At 38.1% G+C, this 22841-nt stretch overlaps 1 long non-coding RNA gene across 1 annotated transcript; it reads left to right on the forward strand.

The window, feature by feature from the left end:
• Window positions 1–260: 260 nt before the first annotated feature.
• LOC138143272 (uncharacterized) lies at window positions 261–19804 on the forward strand. Its single transcript, XR_011163653.1, has 2 exons — window positions 261–752; window positions 19252–19804. It is a non-coding gene; the product is annotated as an uncharacterized lncRNA (long non-coding RNA).
• The last annotated feature ends 3037 nt before the right edge of the window (window positions 19805–22841 follow it).

The raw sequence follows: 22841 nt of genomic DNA on the forward strand, positions 1-22841 counted from the left end.
AAACATGAAACTGTTGATCTGTAATATATTTTGCTTGCTTTTCTTTTAAAGTATAAGCTTACCATGTAACTTTCAAAGCTGTCCTACTTCTCTGTGCTTCTTTCTGGCTTTCTTTTTGTTTTTTTCTCAGCATTTGAAAAATTTAGCTTCCATGACCCTTTTTTTTTCTGTCCTAATCCTGTTGCTCCTCACCCTCTGACTTCTATCCTGACCCTTATCTCACCCCACAAAGCCTTTTCAACAAGCAACACCTGTTCCCTTCTCCCCTCCTTAAGGAACAACTCTGGTCCCAGTCATTCAACAGGAAAAGCTAGAAGAATGAGGCATGTCATTGCTTGGTGGATGCTCAGTCATGGACAACATTTCAGCAAGTCATCAGATAGCAAATTGATTTCTGCCCTGATTCACTAAGCTCTATTGGGAAATGACCTGATTAAAGCAACATGTTTATACAACTGAGAGGAGAGTGGACTCTTAAAAAACAAAACTAATTGGAGAAGTTAGGGATGAACTGATGGGGTGTGATTAAATTTTGCATCTAAGAAGGCTTACGCAATGCAGAATTACATGTTTTATTTGTATGCCTAGCAGCAAGGTATGGTCGGGGTGAAACTACTTACACTAGTTATTACAATGAAGTTTGTCCTAAGGAAACATGGAGAAAAATTGAAGAGAAAGATCTCAGATTTCTCTTCTCAAAGGGTCATCCAGGCCTCCTCAGGATGGCAGTAGAACTGAGATGGGTTGTCATGGTGAGTATTAGCTCATACTGCTGTTCTTTCTCTCTGCCTCTGTCTCTCTCTCTATATATATTTCCCTGTGTGTGTCTTTCTCGCATCATCCCAATACTGACTGGCATGGAATCTCCATTATTCCAGCCTTGGCTGATTTGCCCCTCCCTGGGTAGCCTCGTGTTCTTCCACTTCTGAGGGTTCATCATATTAATATTGGGCTTAGTATGGCTAGTTGAATTTAGCTAGTTGAATTAACCATACTGTAGTTTAAAACTCCCAAACTCAATTAATCTATCAACTTCAGCAGGGAGTATAAGTATGCAACATCATGCTTGGCTCCCTAACTACTCTTATGAGGTGGTTAAGGGACAAAGTGACAAGGGAAGAAATAGACTCAGTATCAAATGACCCGTAATTATTAATGTTTTCAGGGTCCTCACAGTCACTAGAGGGCCCTCCAATGGGGAACACAGTCATAAAATCTCAGCACCAATTCATCTGAGTCAATGAATGATGCTCAAAGACCAGAAACATTAGTGATTTACCTCTCTGAACTTGGTGGTTCAAGCTGGTCCTTGGATAACAGAACTCAAACCCACTTGGTAGACCTATACTATACCAGTTTGGTAGTATCTGCCAGGGGGTGCCCTCTACTTATACAGCATATAAGAAAACTAGGTCATTTCTTGGCCAAAATGAGGCACTGTAATAAAAGCTTTAGTGGATAAAGACTTTACCTATATTGTCATTTTTTTAGGGAAATAAATCCTTTTATCCAAGTCAATATCAAAACAGAAACCAGAGAAAGTATACACAGCAGCAAAGGTGTTAAATTCATGGTCAGTATGCTAAAAAAAAAAAAAAAAACCTGGTCATAAAACTCTCTGCTAAAACCGGAGCAGATTAAAATATAATTGGGAAATGTTTAACAAAATAAATTTTAAAATATGATACAACGCAGATAATGTTGATTTGTGGTTTTCTAAGTGAACATGTGAAATGAAGAGATTCATTTCTATTTGAGTTTGATACCATTGCATGGGAAGATATTTATTAGATAAGATTATACTGTAATTTTTAAAAGCATCATTTATTAATTATAGGAGCTGACATTTATATGGTGCATTAAAATTCACAGACCTTTTTCTTTTGCTTTTTAGAGGGGGAAAGGCTGGGCAGTGGGGGTAAAGTGACTTGCCCAAGGTCACCCGGCTAGTGTCAAGTGTCTGAGGCCACATTTGAACTCAGGTCCTCCTGACTCCAGGGCCGGTACTCTATTCACTGTGCCACCTAGTGCCCCTAGACTTCTTTATAGACATAGTTTCATTTGAGCCTAATAACAACCCTGTGAGGTGGATGCTACAGATATCATTACCCCTATTTTATAGGTGAGGAAATAGAGGCTAGGAGAATCAAAGGACTTGTCTGTGGTCACACAGCTGGTGTCAAAAGGGAGATTTTAAAATTCAGATCTTCTGGACTTCAAAACCAGGACTTTATCTGCTGTACCACTAAAATCTCAGAATGCTCAGTCATTTCGTTAGGAAAGGACCAAAAGTTGTAGTGCAAGAATTTATACTTAATTAGATCATTCCTATAATTAAACATCTCTTCTGTTTGCCAAATAGATATACTCATCTACAAAAGTACATATATTGTTGGTAGAAGAGAAGCATGGAGAAAAACTAAGCATGATGTGACCCCCTAAATAATCAGATATATGCTATTTTCCCCAGAGTTGTAGTTCTCTTGAGAGCAAATGTTTCAGTGCCAACCTTCTAGCATTTAAAAGATTCCCAGACCATTTTATGTTAGAGCCATAAATGACCTTAGATATATCACGTGGATCAACCCTTAATTTTATAGATGAGTAATCTCTGCTCCCACTTGTTTTCCTACATGAACACGCTTGTCAAAAGGTGAAATTGGGTAATGACGCATCATATAATGGGATCTTTGGAGATAGTTAGATGACGTAAGCTACGGCAATAGGAAATCTTCTTAGGATGCTATCTGCAGACGGCATTTTCCCCATAAGGTAACTGAGCCAAGGGGCAGGTCTATCTTTCATTTCTGGGAATTGGATATCACTTCTTGGTGCCTGTTTCTTTAGCATTTGTGGAAGGGGTAACATCTGAATGAAGATTCTATGGTCAGTGGTATATTAGAATATATGAACTGAATTCCATTCATTTCTTCAAATAAGCCATTTAACGTAACTCTTCTCAATTTCCTCATCTGTAAAATTGGGATAGTAATATCTATTCTATCTGCCTCGGGTAGGATGGTAGTCAAGATGAAATGAGGGAATATGATTGAAAGTGCTTTGGAAAGCATAAAACTATATAGGTATGTTGTTTAGTCATTTTTCAATCTCGTCTGACTTCTTGGCAAAGACACTGGATTGATCTGCCATTTCCTTCTCCATTTCATTTTCACAGATGAGGAAACTAAGCAAGGTTAAATGACTTGCCCAGGATCTCACAGTTAAATATCTAAGGCCAGATTTGAACTCAGGAAGATGAGTCTTCCTGACTCCAGACCCAGCGCTCTATCCACTCTGACACCAAGCTGCCCATAGTAGGCACTTAATACTTGTTGACCAGTTCATTGATACCGCCTAAGATCTTTTCCATTTGTTTAGACTCTTCTCTCTGTTAAGATATCTTGGAAATTGATCCCCTAGTTTCTTTCAATTTTGTTGCTTCCTACATGGATTTTGTCAGCATTTGTTCAGGTACAGCTTTTCCTCCTGTGATAAGACTAACTATTAGCATTAGTACACAACATGGGTTAGACCCACAACATACCTCTTGTGACAGAGATTAGTTTTCCCTAAAAGGGGACAAAGTTGTCCCTGCAATTGGCTCTGGCTTTCCTGATGCAGCTCACTGGTCAGTTAAAGGCATAAAACGTCCCAACTGGGCGGAGTCTAGGCCTCTGAGACTTGGTGGGTACCGGAGACCATGCAAATTGCTATATTATATAAACCCTGCTGACCTGATAACAAGATGTATTTCCATAAAGAGTCCAGGGAGGCTGTGTCTACTAAAGCTGAGGATAAATGTCACTGAATCCTAGTTGCATATCTTTGCTGTATTAGAATAACACATAAAGTAAGTCCTTTTTTATTAACTATTCAGTAAATTATAAGTGCCTATTTTCATCCCAAAATTGAACCTGAACCAAGAGAGTGCTGGTGTTCAGCCCATCTCTAACACTTCCCGACTTTGTGTCCTTAAATTCCATTTCCACTTCCTCACATCACACATTAGGGTCAGAAGTATAGACAGTGTCATTGGAGATGAGATCACTATTAGAGATATGGCAAGCCTGCCCCATTTTTTGTCTTCCTCCTTCCAATTTTATTTATAAAAGCTTTCAGGGTGATCTGGTTTGGCTATATACTTCTTCACTGCTTTTCACTGTTTGGGGAGGTATTACTGCTTCTGTCATCCTTCTCTGTAATCTTTTGCTTATACTTTAAACTGTTTTTCTCCTGGAATGCTTTATCTCTCCATTTGGAAAGAAAATCTAGTATTAGCTGGATGAGGTTGTTTCTGGGATTTTTTTGGCCTCCTCATAATGGTGACTGTTTTACACCATCTAAAATCTTTTAAGAAAGTGATAATCAGAGTCAGTGTCTTTCTTCACTTTCGTCTGTAATCAATGTCATGTTTCCTCTATCTGTTTTGAATTGTTATTCTACATTAGGGCTCAGCTTGGTGAAAAATTGTGTGTGTGTGTGTGTGCGTGTGTGTATATGTGTGTGTATGAACGCGTGTGTGCTTATGCAGAATAGTAGGGTGGGGAATTGGGAGAGTACTGATGATTGATGATCATTATCTTCTCTCCTGTACACTTCTGAATTCAAGTCATTTATTGAGATATTTTCTAAATTAGTATCTTGTCTTGTTTTTCATAGAATTTCTTTCCTTTTTTATTTCTTTCAACACATACTGCTGCCCAAGCAGGGCTTATTTTCATGGTGGTATGTTTAACCATGTTTATATTCTCCATACTAAGATTAAAAACACCTTTTTAACTTGGTAGAATATATGAAGACTAAATTCTACTGGCACAACCTTTAAGAACCTAAGTGTCTCAGGGAGAGGGGAGGGGAGGTAAGAAGGGAGGAATAGAATTTGGAACTCAAAACTTTTTTTGAAATTGTTTTAATGTGTAATTGGGGGAAACATAAAAAAGTTACATTAAAAAAAAAAACCCTAGAGTTCCTACTATACCATAATGAGGCACCACAGAAGGATTTTTATAGAAGCACAAATTTCATATTACTCATAAATTTGGCAAATATTTAACTATCTACCATTTCTCTAACCTAATGGTAGTTGCATGAGGCATTACAGAGGAGAGAAATGACGTCTACCCCAAAGGAAATTGCCATCTGTTTGGAGAAAGAAGACATACATACCTGAAATAACTGAAGAATTAACATAATAGTACAAACTAAATATATCATGGCTAAAATATCCCTTCTGGGCTCAATCTCCCAATTTGTACTGCACTGACAGGTTAAGTTTCCTGTAAGGAGAATACCCTATCCGTAAGGATGCCAACCTCAGCAAAGGAGTACTCCAGTAGGGGTGTCTTCTCATGTCCCTTCTTTGCAGCTAATCCTGTTCATCATTTCACAACATTCAGTTTCAATGGTTTCATTGTTGCTGTTCTTTCCATTTACATAGTTTTAATTACCGGGTATGTTATTTTTCTGGTTCTGCTTCCTTTACTTTTCATTAGTTCATGTACACCATTCATCTCTTCTAATTACAAAAGCTGTCCATTTGTTTAAGTCAAGTTGTATGCCTCCTTCACAAATACTTGTGTGTTGTGAAGACTTTGAATGAACTTGACTCTGGTTTTCAAACAAAATTTCCAAAATTCAAAATTACTTTAAGTATTAAGAGGCTGGCCTCACAGTCAGGGAGGTCTGGATTCAAGGCTGACACATTCTGGCTGTGTGACCCTGGATACATCATTTAACCTCTTAGTACTACAGACAACTCTCTGAGACTATAAATTTCAAAGCAAATCCTGTTCTTGCAATTGATAGAGGCAGTTACTTAAGCAGAGTTTCTGAGATCAGTGAAATCATAGGTCTGGTTTAAAAAAAAAAAAAAGTCACACCCATTTTAGAAATAAGCAAACCCAGTACCTAAGAGGCTTAAATGACTTGCTTGTGGTCACATTGTTCATGAAATTCAAGCAAGGCATCCTTTTGACTACCAAAGGTCTATGAATCTAGCTGTGTTTTCTGTTTGAAGTATAAATAAAAGATAATTTGTGAATTTCTTCATTATTCTTTGCTCTACCCCTGCCTTGTTCTATATAACCTTGACTTGGCATGTACTAAAAAAAGCAAGGTAAAGAAATATTATATGTGAGATTAATCAGGGAAAACTTCTTGGAGGATTTGAAACCTCTGTAGCTGAGTCATAGTTCATGCTGTTTACTCTCCAGGGATGTGTTCCAAGTGCTTCCACTCAATTCTTTGCTGCAAAGTATTGTTAGGAATAAATTTCTATTCTAAAATTCTATTTTAGAACTTTGCTGGATACAGAAAGGTGGGATGATAAAGGAAAAATAATGCACACTACAGTCAGACTGTGAGATATGCAACCTTATTCAGGCAGCAATGCATCCTTCCCACATTCCAGGGTGTGTAAAGAAAGAGGTGGAGCAGTCTGGGAGGAGTGCGGCAGCAGCCCTAATAACTGGGACCATTCCTTATCAGCTGGGAATAATTAAAATTCAGCTGTGTGCAATCAACATACTTGTGGTGGTTGCTTAGCAACTGTGTTTAAATTTAGCTGACACACCTGAGTGTTGATGTAGGTGACTTGCTTTAAGTACACACCTGAGAAGAGAGTAGACCACCCTCCCACCCCACCCCCACTTTTCCTCCCCCCCAGACTTTCAGAGACTACTAGAAAGAAAAAATAAAAAAGAAATCTGATAGGCCTTGAGAAGCCTACTGTCTTGGACTTGATCGAAAGTTGGAGGAAATCCTTCAGAGGGGATCCTTTTATATACTTAGAAAAGTTCTGAGAGAGTGCTTGCTATAGATAGGCATTCCGTACTTATCAAGCACCCACATTGTATATAGAAAACCAGAACTGAGATGTGTTGAGCACAATTCTGGGTTGCCAGGCATGAAGATTCAAGATCCAAGGAGGATGGAGGGATAAGAGTTGGGGTAAAACCAAGCTTCATTCATGAAGAGGGGACTATGGGTCCTTTTAAAGTAACCCTCATTGTTGCAATGGAAGCAATAATGAAAGACTTTGGAGAGAGCAACAGCCACAGTGGATTGATCTATGCTGCTGGTTTAGCTGTTCATTATATCAAAGAAAGGGCAAAGACCAAGAGACACACTGAAACCTTAACTCCAAGTTCTGAATTTTGTCAGAAAGACCCTTAAGTCTGGAGACAGGTGGTAGAATCACAACCTGCCTCCCACCCCCAAACCACAGGGAACTGTTGAAACCTCTGATACCAATCTTACAGGAAACTTTGTGCCATATTTCACATCTGTCAGAAAACAACATTGATTACCCAACTTCATACAGAGTACTCTAGGTGTTACGGTGCAGTAAAAAGAGCACAGAAATATTTAAGTTGTATATGCAAAATAATAAACCAAAGATTATTCTTTCAAAGAATACTTCAACAAATGTACATTTTATACACTGTACTGCTAGCTGAACATACCAATACCAAAGAGACAGAGTCCACTATTCTTTTTTTTATATACAAATTTTGTTTTAATAGGGGTGAAGCCACCCCTATCCTTGGCTTTCTTTCTATATAGTCTCAATACTTGCCTCTAATTAGCGTTGCCATGGACAAGCTGGAATTTTAAGAGGACTTGTTACAACAACTATATTCAGGATTCTAGGGGTCCCTGGTGGGGCTACTTTCCTAACATTATAGTTCCTGAGTCTCCATCAGTGTGTTTCTTATTAGCAAATCAGCCAGTTGACTCACCTCTTAAAAAAAAAAATTCAAAAGGCAAAGCAAGAAAAATAATGATAAAGTATCCCACGCATAAACCCAAAGCACAATCTCCCATCAATGTACATATTTTCCATTGGTGAGAGTGGTCACATACTTAAAGTACCTCATTAGGGAGCCACACAAGGAGAGAACACATTTGGCCAGGGCATTCACAACTCTGGAACTTCAGGCATCAATGACTTTTCTCTTGTGGAGATTGTCCTTACAAAGTTCACTGATGGGTGTGGCATCTGTGTGGGACTAGTGGCTTTGCTGCTAAGCTGGAATATTGTACATCTGGGCTGTTCTGCTACTAGGGCCAGTCCTCTTCACTGCTCAGGTAGTGCTGGACTCTTTCAGAAGGGGCAGAGACCCTTAGCCTGGGATCTGCAGAAGGTTCTTAGTTCTGCTGCATTGACTGGGTTCTAAGGAGGTTCCATGTCCCAGCAGTAAGTGGGAGGGCAGAAAAGTGTTGTCTTTTACCAAATAATGCTTACAGGTAGCAGGTAACAATACAAAATGGTATTAATTCTCTTTCACCCAGTTCTAAGGTATGTCCTTATATCAGTCCTTCCTGAGTCAGGTTTGGATATTCAGAGCAAGAAATTTCTTTTTGCCTTATGGATAACTTTATCCTTATCTCTGCTAGCTAAGCCATTGCTAAGTAATGTACATTTGTTCAATAATCACAAAACAGCTATAGGATTCAGTGTTTCCCAATGTTTTCCAGTTGGTAACATACAAATGAGCAGCTAGGATATAGATCACTGAGGCAGACTTTTCCCTGGGTAAGTGTATTATCTCTCTTGGATGCCTTCTTAGTGTTTTTTGGATGAAGTCTCACACTCAATTTTATTTTTGTCCCCCTCAATCGAGAAAGTTGACAAAGGGGCACAGTCTTATGTTAACCACTATTGGTAAGGTCAGGTATTCAAACATGTAAATAAAAGCACAAGAAAAGAAAATAGAAAAACACCCACAATGAAACAAAAAAGAGAATAAGTGATTGCACATTTGTCTGTAAATATCTGTTATTTACCTATTGTTAATAGGTAAATTTATCTTCCTACAAATAGGTAAATTTGTTTCCCAACAAAAAAGCTGGATATACTGATTTTTAACAACTGAGCCTTATTTTTGATATCTTTAAAATTTTTTTCTTTTATGAGTATTTAGCATAGATTTATTGCTGTTATTGTCTTAAATATATAGTCATAGTCAGTACATAATTATTTTTTGCTTCTCCTCCATGTATCCCTTCATATATCTTTCCATATTTCTTTGAATTCCACATTAGTATTGTTTTTTGTTTTTGTTTTTTTTTTTTTGGAGGGGGAAGGCAGGGCAATTGGAGTTAATTTGGGGGTAAGTGACAAGGTTTGTGTGTGTGTGTCTGAGGCCGAATTTGAACTCAGGTCCTCCTGACTCCAGGGCCAGTGCTCTATTCACTTCGCCACCTAGTCACCCTGTATTGTTTTTTTATAATGAAAAAAAAACAAACATTACATTCATATACCATACCTTGTTCAGCCATTGGACACCTGGTTTGCTTCCTGTTTTTCTATTACAAATAGGAATATTTTATATTATTATATTACTAGGAATATATTGATAGAGTATATTGTAGGTATATTGTATAGGTAGGTAGGTATATTGGTAGAATATATTGCTAGCCTTTTCTTCCTACCAATAACCTATTTGTTTTACAATCCCCAAACTAGTAACTTTGGGTCAAAGAGATACACATTTTGGTAGTGTTTTTTGTATAATTCCATACTTATTTTGTAGCATTCTTCTTAGTTATGTCTAAGATAAGAGTGTTCTTTGGGGGTCATATTTATTCTAACTTTAGCCCAAACTTCTACCTAGTGTATCATTCTACTGCAAGGCAAGCCATATATATATATACCTAACAGTTATGAACAACCTTGGTCATAGCTATTGACTCTTTGAAGACTACCACAGTGCTGTATCATGGTGTAATGTAATGCCAAAGAAAGGCAACTTCCCAGGTTCAAAATACCAGCATAGGTGCTCTCTATTTTATTCAGTGACAAACCAAGAACAGAGAAGATCAAAACATGACATCATTCAAAATACAGCATTTACTAAGTGTGATTAAATAATCTCCAAGTACTACCCCACCCCAGGACCTTCCAATCATTCAATCAATTACAAAGTCCCTGTTCTAAATACTTCTCCACCCCTAGGCTATACCTTAATTAAGTCCACCACAAAGCCCCTCTTCTCAAATGGAGATTAGTTTCCAAACATAAGGTCAAAAGTTCCCCACCCCTGGATCACAATTGAATCTACCCCAGAGTTACATCAAGTTTAAACACAGCACTTAATACCCAAATGGAGGTCTTTTCTTCATCTTGACAGGAGGCAAGTTCTCAGCAATCTTAGTTCCTGGGGAGACAAGGCTTAGCAAGGCCATAAGATACATTGCCAGTCCCTTCATGAATTCATCCTCTGTCTGTAGAACAGTCCTAGAACCCCTGAACACATTAGCAAAGCCCTCTCCCAGGATTTCTGTAAACATACAACAAGAAAATCCTTCTTCAGGGCTTCTGAACCAACAGAAAGGCTCCCAGACCCCTGCAACAACAGCACTGTCCTTCACCAGTGGACAGTATTCACTCTGTCTGCAGGACAGTCTCCAGACCCCTGCAACAACAGCACTGTCCCTCACCAGTGGACAGTATTCACTCTCTGTCTGCAGGACAGTCTCAGGGCTTCTTAACCAAATGCCAGGTTCCAGGACTTCTTCAACAGGACAGTCTTTCACCAGTGGACAAATCTGGCAAAATAACATCAAAACAGACAGACAAAGTACCAGCAAAACAGCCATGTCTCCTCAGTCCTTGGCAGCTCAGGGGGCAGGTCTCAAAAGTCCAGGGCAATTCAAAGTGGCCACCAGCAATTCTCTTAGTCTCTCTCTCTCTCCACGATGTGCTGCTTCCAAAAAAGATCTTCCGCCTCTCTTGTCTCTCCAAATCTACGTCACCAGCTCCTCCCAGTTCAGGACTTTCTTTTCACATCAAAAAGTCCATCCCACAGGTGGGATTAACAAGCTCTGGGTTTTAACACAATCAATTTGAAAACCAAGCCAATACAGGGGAATCTTTAATTGCCATTACTATCACACATGGGAACAGTGACCCTGTGTTCTTGAAAACTCAGTGGACCACAAGTTTTATCAGGATGTACAAAGCTGGAACTGCTTATTGAATATTTTGAACTATATTTCCCATAGGCATTCCAAACTCAACATGTTGTAAACAACTCATTATATTTTCCAAAAATACTCACACCATTCTCCCAAACTTCCCTATTTCTGTTAAGAGTGCCATTTCATCTCTAGTTAACAAGATTCATATCCCCAGGGTTATTCTCTACTCACTCTTTTTCACTACACATGTCCAGTTGGTTGCCAAATCTTTTCATATCTAACTCTACAATATCTATCATATCTGTCCCTTCCTCTCTATTTACAGTCATCACTCTGGGTTGACATCTCTCTCCTAAACTACTGCAGCTACTCCCTCCAATTTTGCTTCTTTAACTCGAGTCTCTCCCTGTTTCAAAACAGCCTTCTTCTGTATATCTGCAAAAATTATTTTCCTTACACAGACCTAACCATGTTACTCACCTACTCAATAAACTACAGTGGCTCCCCATTGCCTCCAAAATAAAATATAAACTCCTTTATTTGGTTTTTAAGGTCCTTCAAAAAATTATAAGACAGATAAGCTAGAAACAAAAAAAGACTTTAGAAATTATAAACAAAACTAAAAGCTGATTCTTTGATAAACTTTTAGCCAAGTCAATTAAAAAGAAGAGGATAGAAAATCAAATAAACAAAATAGTACATGGTCAAGTTGAAATTGAAACAAAATCAGAGAAATAAAAAGAAGTATCCAAACTTGCTATGTACAGTTATCTACCAACAAAAATGAAAAAACACATACACAAAAATAGAATACCTTCAAGAATATAAAATATCCAAACTAACAGAAGCCTAAATTGAGTTTTTAAATAATCTAATCTCAGACAAGGAAATAGAACTAGTTGTAAAGTAAATACAATGGGGGAGGGAGGGGAGGGATTCCTGGTACTGATAAATTCACAGAAAAATCTTCTAAAGAAAAAAAATAGTACCAATACTACACAAATTATTCTCTAAAACTGAGAAAGAAGGCACTCTACTAGACTTCTTTTTTGAAACAAATATAGTCCTAATGCCAAAACCAGGGAAGGAAAAAGCAAAGAATGAGAACACTAGACCAATATCATTCATGAATATCAACTTAAAAAATTATAATAAAATTCTATCAAACAGATTACAGTGATTCATCCAATAAATCATCCATAATGACATAGTTTGATTTGTACCAGGGATGCAAAGATAATTCAACTTTAGAAAAAACAGTCCAGGGACAGCTAAGTAGAGCACTGGTCCTGGAGTCAGGAGGACCTGAGTTCAATTGGGCAAGCCACTTAACCCCAATTGCCCTGCCTACCCCCTCCAAAAAGCAAAAAACAAACCAAAAAACCCAGTCCATATAATTAACATATCAAAGGCAAAAACTTTCAAAACCATGATTATCTCAATCAGTGCAGACAAAACCTTTGACCAAGTATAATACTCACTTATGAAAAAAAAGAGAAAAAGAATGACTTATTTTAACATTATTAAGCTATCTAAAAGCCAAAAGAAAGCATTACATGTAATGAGAATACACTAGGATCTTTCCCAATAAATACAGAAATAAAGCGAGGTTGCCCACTTTCTCTGCTATTATTTATTATAGTTCTAGAGATGCTAAAAATATCAGTGACAAGAAAAAGAAATTAAAGGCACAAGGACAGGTAAAGATGAGATAAAAATTATCCCTATGTTTTGATGACATGATAGTTTACTTTGAAAATCTTAGGGAACCAGCAAAGAAACTTATTGATACAATTAATAGCTTGAGCAAAATTGTAGGGTATACAATAACCATTAAAAAATCAATAGTATTTTTATGCAATAATGACAAAATCCAAAAGACAATAAAAATGGAAAGGGAAATAAAATATCTATGGATCTAACTACCAAAGCACACAAAATACTTGCATGGGTTCAATTAGAAGGCATTCTTAAAAGAAATAAAGAACAACTTAGCTGGAGGAATATTCAGTCCTTGTGACTGGGCCAGGTCAATATAATAAAAATGATAGTGGTACCAAAGTTAATTTAAAGTTTTAATACTATATCAATCAAACTATCAAAAGAATACAGAACCTGATAAAAATAAAAATGTAATTCATTTAGAGAAACAAATTATATAGAAGATCATGAGAAATAATAAAAGAAGGTAAGGATGAAGGGGAGACAACATTCCAGATCTCAAACTATATTATAAAACATCAGTCATCAAAACCATTCTGTATTGGTTTAAAAAAATGAAGAAATAGACACTAGAGGGGTGGCCAGATAGCACAGCGAGTAAGAGCACCGGCTCCAGTGTCAGGATGACCTGGGATCAAATCTGGGCTCAGACACTTAGCACCCACCCAGAAACACCTGGCCGTGTAACCTTGAGCAAGTTACTTAACCCCGATTGCTTAAAAAAAAAAAGAAATAGACACTAGAATAGGCTAGATAAAGGAGAATCAGAAACAATGGAACGAAATGACCCAGTGTTTAGTCAACCAGAAAACATCAATTACTTAGGAAAGAACTCCCTATTTGATAAAAACTGCTGGGAAAACTGGGAAGCAGTCTGGCAGAGATTAAGCTTAAACTAACATCCTCTACCATATTCTACAATAAATTCAAAATTGATACATAGCAATATTAAAGACCATATCATAAAGAAAATTACAAAAGAAGGCTTTCCATATACCTTTCACAGCTATGGATAGTAGCTGTGTTCTTAACCAAAGGATAGAGACAATTGCTAAAGATTAAACAGATAATTTTGACTCCATGAAATTGAAAAACTTCTGTACAAATAGAATGAATGCACCTAGGGTAAGAAGGGAAGCGGTGAAATGGGGGAAGGGGGAGAATTCTTTGTATCAAATTTCTCAAATAAGGATTTGGTATCCAAGATATATAGACAACTGATATATACATTCATTACTGTTGTTCTTTTCCATCTCTCTAGGAATAAAATCAGAGAATCATAGGATGTGAGCACTGGAAGGAATTTTGGGAAACATTTAATCTAGCTACCCTCCTTTTGTGGATAAGGGAGGTTCAGAGAGCTTAAAGTCAGTGCAAACTGTGCTGTAGGGAGCTCAGCCTTTAAATACCTCCTTCAGAGTTACGTTATACCCATGGATGCCACTGACAGGAGGATATAGAGCAGAATAGGGAAAAGGGGTGGGGGGTATAAAAGAGGAGAGGACAAAGATAACAATGAAGAAGAAAAGAATTAAAAAAGAAATGGGATGTTTCGCCTGGAGAAGATGCAGAAGGGCTGTGACAGCTGTCTTCAGCTATTTGAAGAGCTGTCATTTGGAAGGATTCGATCTTAAATTAGGAAGGTAGGGCCAGAAACACTGAGTAGACATTGCCAAGAACCAGATTTAGACCTGATGTCAACAAAAACTCCCTAACAGTTAGAACTGTCACAAAGTGGAATGGGCTGCCTCGGCAGCTAGTGCTTTGCATGTCATAAGAGGTCTTCAGAGTCTAGATGACTACTTGTTGGGGGTATAACAAATAGGGATTCCATTTTCAGGAATGAGTTGAACTAGTTGACATCTGAAGTCCCTTCTGACTCTGAAATTCTTTGATTTGCAAACAGATGTTTATGGAGAGAGGGACCCAAGTAAGATTTGTCTTTGGGTATTTATGGTACTGAGACAATACCTAACTTAGAGTGACTCTAAGCCTTAGATGTAGTATTTTCCCAACTAGGAATTCAAAGCACTTCATACTTTGGATAATTGACTAAACATCATGAATGAAAACCAGTTTCATTCAGCCTATTTCATTAGATGAACCAATTGTCCTTAGAATTACATACAAGAAAGGCAGGACCATCACATTATAGATTGCAGAACCAAACAGAAACCAAACAGTTTCCTTTCACAACTGTAATAGTTACAAAGTTACTTCATTACTTCCAGTAGTCTTTGGGAGGGATTCCATCCCCATTTTCAGGAAAGGAGAAGTGGACTCTTTTCTTTTGCTTAACTCTCTCCAAAAGAGTATATATCCAATCTTCATCATTTATTTGTTTGGCTAATTACAATCCTAATTCATAGCCTCAATCCAAGAGTTATAATTAGTTACTTTTTTAATATTAAGGAAAGTACTATATTTTTAGAGCTATTTCATTCACTGGTTTTGGAGGGCTTGTAAATACATACAAGCTGCTATTTTAGCCCAAGTTTATTATATTAAAGGGGCAAATAAGATAAAATATTGACAACAAAAAATTTAGTATGTGGTTGTATGTGTTTAGAGAGAAGTGGTTTGGAAAAGAGCTTGCATGGGGCAAGAACGTGTTTCTCAGCCCCTATCCCTACATAGCACTCACCAGAAAAGATCTGGTGAGATCCTATGAAGCTTAAATAGTTCATTAATTCCTTCTCTTTGGGAGATTAGAAAGTCAGTTTTACCAAGCATAGTAGCTCTTTAGAATTTACCTTTATACCTATAGCTCTAACATAGATAGCAGGAGAGGCTTATAGCAGTAGTTTAAATTTTCTCACTGGTTTTTTTTTTGTTTTGTTTTACTTTTTAGAGGGGGGAAAGTAGGGCAATTGGGGCTAAGTGACTTGCCAAAGGTCACATGGCTAGTAAGTGTTAAGTGTCTGAGACCAGATTTGAACTCAGGTCTTCCTGACTCCAGGGCCGGTGCTCTATTCACTGCACCACTTAGCCACCCAAGATTTTCTCACCGTTAACATGTGCTTTGAAAATGTTAATGGTCTAGAGCAAAAGCTTGTTAACTATGTCCTCTCTACTGAGAAGTCATAGCATAAAATTAATTAGGCAAAGCATTTTCTTTATTTCTTGGAGGGGGAAGGCAAGGAAATTGGGGTTAAGTGACTTGCCCAAGGTCACACAACTAGTAAGTATGTCAGGCCTCTGAGGTCACATTTGAACTCAGATCCTCCTGACTCCAGGCTGGTGCTCTATTCACTGTGCCACCTAACTGCCCCAGCATTTTCCTGCTGTATTTTCTAAACTCTTAAAAACCAAAGTCTTACATAGTAATTCTTTTATGTGCAAACTTTTAAAACTCTAAATTTCTTAAAATATGTAATAGGGGATTGGCCAATGATAGCCCAGCCCTTATGAGTATGTGCAGTGGGCTCATCATGATGCAATCCTTCCTATGGATGCAGATCATATGTAATTATTCTTTAGGGGTGTATAGAGTGAGGGGTTACCAAACTCTTTTCAGGACTGCTTATCCTTTCTGGCATCCACCTTTACAAACCTCTCACCTGTGGCTCCATGAAATGCTAACATACACAACAATCACATCCTTGTAAAACCCTCTCGGCAGGTGAACCTAAACCAAGTTGAGTGTAATCAACAGACCTCAAACCCATGGGTGAATTAGGAATGTCTACTTCAAACATATGAAGGTTTCCTCTGGCAGAATGGATGAATGAGAACAATTTGTTCCCAATGGCAGGTGCTGTGAAATACTAAAAGGTTGGTCAGACATCAAAGACACCAAGGTCATCCACTGCTCCCAGGTCATCGTCAGTCATCCTGACTTTTGTCTTGACACTGGCCTTCAGTAACTCTGGATGTGAGAGGCTGACAACTTTGTGCAACTGTGCCTCACTTAAGTCCAATGCATGAGCAAGTCAAAACATCAACCCATGATGTCACTGGTCCTGTTCAAAGTCAAACAATGAATAACAACAAATTATACCATGATTATTTTATGTCCACTTACTGTATAGTAAAGAATTGGCTTCTTCAATTAGCTACTGAACCAGAGCTGGATGCACATATAAAAGACTCCTATGCAATTAACTCAAGCTTTTTCTATTCCTAACTTCATTTGAGCAGGAAGGTAATAAATGCCATAAGTCTTTGGACTGGTAGGACAAGAGCAGTCTGTTCTCCCCACCTGGTCCCCATACTCTATGCGCTTCCTCCCACTACATCAGAGCAGGGAAATCCCTGGTGAGAAACTCCATCTAACAATACAGGTTAGGATCTTTTCTCCACTTTATGGTCTTAGAGAGTTTCCTGACAGGGTTTAAAGGTTAAATGACGTGCTTAAGTTCACACAGTCAGTTAGTGTTAAGTATGGGCTTGAACCTAGATCTTTCTGATCCTTGGGCCTTCTCTGTCTATTATACCATGCTACCTCTTGCCTTATACATGGAAAATATATAATTTTTTTAATTGACTCATTTCCCCTGAAAAGGAATATACAAAGCATGGATGAATTCACTGACCCCAAGAATATGCTATTCTAATCTGAGCTCCCATTTTTCAATGAATAAATTAAGCCTTAGAAATGCTAAGAGATTGGTCCAAGATCACATAGTTAATTAATGAATGATTTGGTACTAGGCCCCAGGTCTCTTGACAAGTCATCTCAGATAAGACAAGAATGAGGACCAAAGAACAAAGGCCAAAAGAGTCTATTTCCCAGTCCAGAATGGTAGCCATGATGATAAACATTCTAGAATAATTTTTCTCCTATTTTTTACCAGGTAACAAAAAGATAACTGATGGTCCCTGGATGACAGATACTACAGTTGGTGTAATAAAACCTTGGGCAAACCACACTATATGTAACACTGCATAAGGCACTTCCTCCAAATTAAAAATAGTGAAAGGCCAAAAGTTCACTAAAGAGGAAAGAGAGCACAAACTTGCTGCAAATGGATTGAAAGGGCAGTTCCCCAAAGCAGCCCTATTGTACTCCTTGTACAATATCTGTAGGTACCAGTTTCTAACAGAGCAGCAGAGCTTGTCCTCAGCCCTATTTTCTTCTTGAAAACCTATAACTGTTCTCCCAATTAGCCTCCTGGGGAAGTTCCAAAGCTATCATTTGATCTTACCAGAAATGCCTTTAACATGTGTTCTAATGATTCATAGGGTGACAGATAGCATCAATGTTCTGAAACAGTCCAGTATTAAGACTCAATGTCATACTGTTAATTTATGTTCTCTTGTTGCTTGGCCTCAAATTGATTTCTTTTAGCACCTATGAGTCAGGAGAAGGGAAATGAGCTAGACTCGTGCCTATCACCTTCTTATACACAACTATTTCCCATCACTAGCACCCCCTACTCTTGTATGGTAATCAAGGATAGCTCTCTCTTCTTTTTACCCCACTGATAATAAGGTTGTTAGTACTAAATTTGACACCAGTCAGTCAGTAAACATTTATTAAGTACCTACTGTGCAATCAACTGTGCTAAGTGCTGAGGTTACAAAGAAAGGCAAAAGGAAGTCCTTGCCTTCTGAGAGCTTACAATCTAATGAGGGAGACAATATATAAATAACCATGTACAAACTAGCAATATCTAAGATAAATAGGAAATAATCAATAGAGGCAAGGAGGGATTGGGAGGATTTAGGAGGAATTGGGAAAGGATTCTTGTAGAAGGTGGAATTTAACTTGGGCCTTGAAAGAAACCATGGAAGCCAAGAGACAGAGATGAAGAGGGAGAACATTCCAGTCATGGAGATGAGCAGAAGTAATGCTCAATGGTCCACCGCATTGGTGGTGTAAGTGAGGTCTTGACTGAAGCTACCTTCTAACTAACAAGAAAATGTAGGTAACAGAGGGGATAGATGACTAGCATAAGTCTGGAGAGCCAGTGAGGAATGTCCCAAATTAGTGAAGGCAGATAAGAGCAGCCATGAGCATAGTAGCAAGAGATCAAAAATCAAAGAATTTTAGATCTAGAAAAGAAGCTAAAAATCATTCCAGTCTAGATGTTCTTACCTCTTTTCATTCCTTCCCTCCATTAATTATTTCCTATTTAAACTGCAAATGGCCTGTTTGTACATAATTATTTTCACATTATCTCCCCCATTAGCCGATGAGCTACTGAAGGGCAGGGCCTGTCTATTTTTTCTTTCTTTTTTATTCCCAATGCTTAGCACAAAGTCTAATGTATCCTTATTGACTTGGTCCTTATTAACTGACCAGAAATATTTTAAAAATTTCACTGACCCTAGGATAAAAACATGTTCTAGTCTCAGCCCCTATTTTACAGATAAGTAAATTAAATTAAGTCTCCAAAAAGCTAAGTGACTTGCCCCAAGTTATACACAGCTACTTAATAACCAATTTCATACAAGGATCCTAGTGTCTTGACCAATGGTCTCAGCTAAAGCAGAGATGGGACCTGAAACTTAGAGACCAAAGAACAAAAACCAAGAGTCTGGCCAGCAAGAGGTAAGACTCTTGGCAAGGGGCAGACTTTTACAGGAAATGATGGTGTAATAGGCACAAGGAACCAGCAAGAATTAAGAGTTCAGTACTCAGACTTTTGCTTTCTACAACAGGGCCTCTTAAGTGCATCCTGCCCAGAGCCAGACCTGAACTCAGAGAGCTAGCAGGAGTAAAACTGAATGACAGAGACAAGTCCAAACACCTGGCCCCATGAAGACAATGAAGGAACAAAGGAAGGAAGTCTGCCACCTTCCCAGGCAAGGCTGGTGAAAGTCAAACTGTAAAAGATAACAAATAGAAGAAACGAAATTTTTTTCCCCTTACATTTATCCTGTCTATAGACGAGTTTTGTTGAGGCTAAAGACCTATCAGCCTTCTAACTGGTTAAAATTATTCTATGGGTATCAGGAGGGCATTAATTCCTTCTAGTTTCATAAGGTTAAGGTTAAGGTTAAGGTTTGGGTTTTTTTTTTTGGTCTCAATAGGGAGGCATCACAGAACTCAGCCATGTGATGTGGCTGCTATTGCAAATGTACTCTCTGAGTTGTTCCCCGTGGCTATTGAAAAGCAATGTACAAAGCCTGGCTTCTGGCCAATCACAATGCCGGTCAGTTTCCCACTGGCCCCCTCTGGCCTCACTAAATGTATTTTTTAACTCCCTGAATAGATCAGGGTTGTTTTTTTTTTTTTTCTGCGTGTCTTCTTTACTTAAAATCTCCCTTATTAAGTTTTTTAATCCATCCATTTCAAGAATTTTGCCTTCTTTTTAGCTAGGTTTGCTCTTCTCTGGCATGAGAAGTGGTGGTTGGTTTGAGGGAAATGTGGCAATGCATTTGTTTTCTCCTTTCAAAAGGCATTCTTTCCACTTGGGATGGATGTATTGCCTAATAAGTCATCACTTCACAGAAACTGAACAAGGAAGCATTGGCACAACCTCAGCTGCTGCTGTGAACATGGCACCCAAATGATCATGCTGTATTTGTCTTTGGCAAATACAATGGATGGGAAGAGGAACGGTTATCTAGGATACTTGAGTTGCAGTTGGGTACATTAGTCCTTCTAAACTTAGTTGACCAATAAACTATACTTAAAACTAACTTGGCATGAGAAGGTCCAGTTTATAGTATCAGAGGATCGTAGGTTTAGAGTTGGGAAGGGAACTTGGGGGCCAAATGGAGTAAAAGATGAAAAATAGATCATAGGATCTTAGATAGGAGACAGAAGGTACTCAAAGGCCATCTGGTCCAGCTTCCCCATTTTACAGATGAGAAAAGGGAGACCCAGAGAAATTAAGTGAATTGCCCAGGATTATAGAGCTGGCATGGTTGGGGAAGGCTCTGAACTCAGGTCTTCCTGACTCCAAGTCCAATGCCCCATTTGCCATGCTTCACCTTCACCCAGAATTTAACATGAGAATACAGTGGTTTGAAATGGATACTCAATGGAATAGAGGACTTTCAAGCATTCCAGATGAAAAGAGCAGAGCTGAATTTTGACTTTCAAACACAAGACTCCAGAAAAGCATAAAAAGGTAAACAGTAGTAAGAAGGCATAAGGGATTCAATAAGGTTAAACTGTTTACATGCTTACATGGGAAGATGATACTTGTACCTCCTAAGAACTTTCTCATTATTAGGACAGTTAGAAGAAATATACATAGATAGAGGACGTGGGTGTGAACTGAATGTGATGGGATGATTATCTAAAAAAAATTAAGGGGTGAGAAAGAGGAATGCACTGAAAGAAGAAGAAAGAGAAAGGTAGACTGGAGTAAATTAATCACATAAAAGAGGTATGAAAGAACTTTTACAGTGGAGGGAAAGATGAGGGAGGTGGGGCAGAGTGCTTGAACCTTACTCTCATTGGAATTGGCTCAAAGAGGGAATAATATGCACACTCAATTGGGTATAGAAATCTATCTTACCCAATAGGAAAGTAGGAGGTGAAGGGGTTAAGAGAAATGGGAAATGGAGGGCTGAGAATGATAAAAGAAAGGGTAGATTGGGGGAGGCAGTAGTCAGAAGCAAAACAATTTTGAGGATGGACAAGGCAAAGGGAGAGAGAGAAAACATATGACAAATGGGAGGGGGAAGCAGTATGGAGAGAAATATAAAGTAATTATAACTGTGAAAAAATGTTTATAGCAAGTTTCTCTGGCCCCATTTTTCAAATATATAGAGAACTCAATCAAATTTATAAGAATACAAGTCATTCCCTGATTGATAAATGGTCAAAGGACATGAACTGGCAGTTTTCAGATGAAGTAATAAAAGTCATCTATTAAATAAAACAAGGTTTGCCTATACTCTGCTCTGCCAAGATCACTTTTGGAATAATATGTTCATTTCCAGATACCACATTTAGGAAAGACATTGATGAGCTCAAGAGTATCTAGAGGAAGGTGGCCAGAATACTAAAGGGTCTTGAGACTATGATCTCATTTTAAGAATCTGGAAATATTTAGTTTAGAGAAGATAAGACTTTAGGGTGGAGGGACATGTGATGTCTGTCTTTGAATATTTGATGGGTTGTCACAGGGAAGAAAGATTGAACTTCTTGGTCCTAGAAGGTAGAATAAAAATAACAGATGGAAATTTCAGAGAAGTAAGTTTAGTTTCAATGTGAAGAAAAACTGCCTAATAATAGGAACTATGCAAAAGTGAAACATATTGTCTCAGAAGAAATGGGTTTGCCTCTCCTGTCCCTTCATCACCTCTGTAGTTATTGTAGAGAGGATTCTCAGCTATACATGGGTTAGATTAGAAAGCCTCAAAGGTTACTTTTGCCTCTTGGGATTCTTTGATTTGGTGAAGTCAAATAGAGAATTAGTCAATAGCAGAATAGACTTAGAACCCAGGTTTCTTGCTTCTCACCTTCATGTTCTTTCCACCATACTACAACGCCTCTGGACTCTCAAGAAGAATCAGTGTCTCATTCTTACCATACAGCAGCATCCCTTCCCTAAGCATATTCTTCTATAGAATTTGAGTATGTATCGCTTCCCTTGAATACCTATGAGTGAAGGTAATTTATAGTATTTGGAGTCATATGTGTTAAGAATGAAACAATGAACCACGGATAAGGGGAAAGAAAGGTGAGTTTTGCTCGACAAAGTGTTTTTCAAAGGGAAATCTGTCCTTAACTCTCATTGTTGATTGACATCTAAAACCCTTTTGCTTTTAAAATATGCATGAAAGTTAGTATACCAAAAATCCCAGAGGGTTTGCTTGTGTAGGGATATATGGCTTGATCTGAGCTGGCCAAGTTGGTGAGGAAGAAAGATGAACTCAGAAGAAAGGACAAAATAGATGTTTAGAAGAAAATGGACCTTTATTTTCATTTTCCTTAACTTTTTTTTTAAATGACATTTTACACTATGAACTCCTCCTTCTTCCTGAAGCTTTTCCCATAGTTTCTGTGACATAACATAATTCTGGTTCTCCTACCTTTCTAGCAACTCTTGCTCCTTTACTTTCTTATTCCCACCCTCAAATTTGGAGAATGACTCTATACAAGTGGCTTTTCATGTTTTACTTTGTATTATGGTCTTAGGGAAACAGAATGGTATAATGTAAAGAGCCCTGGATCTGAACTCAGTGAACCTGAGTTCTAATGCTGCCTCTGATTCTTACTCCCTAAGGGACTTTGGGAAAATCATTTAACCACCTTAACTATCATTTAACTGCCTTAGTTTCCTCATTTG

This window comes from Petaurus breviceps, unplaced genomic scaffold, assembly GCF_028583685.1.
Source record: "Petaurus breviceps papuanus isolate PSGF00001 unplaced genomic scaffold, PetGlider_PUasm1.0 90633, whole genome shotgun sequence".
Classification (NCBI taxonomy): domain Eukaryota; kingdom Metazoa; phylum Chordata; class Mammalia; order Diprotodontia; family Petauridae; genus Petaurus; species Petaurus breviceps.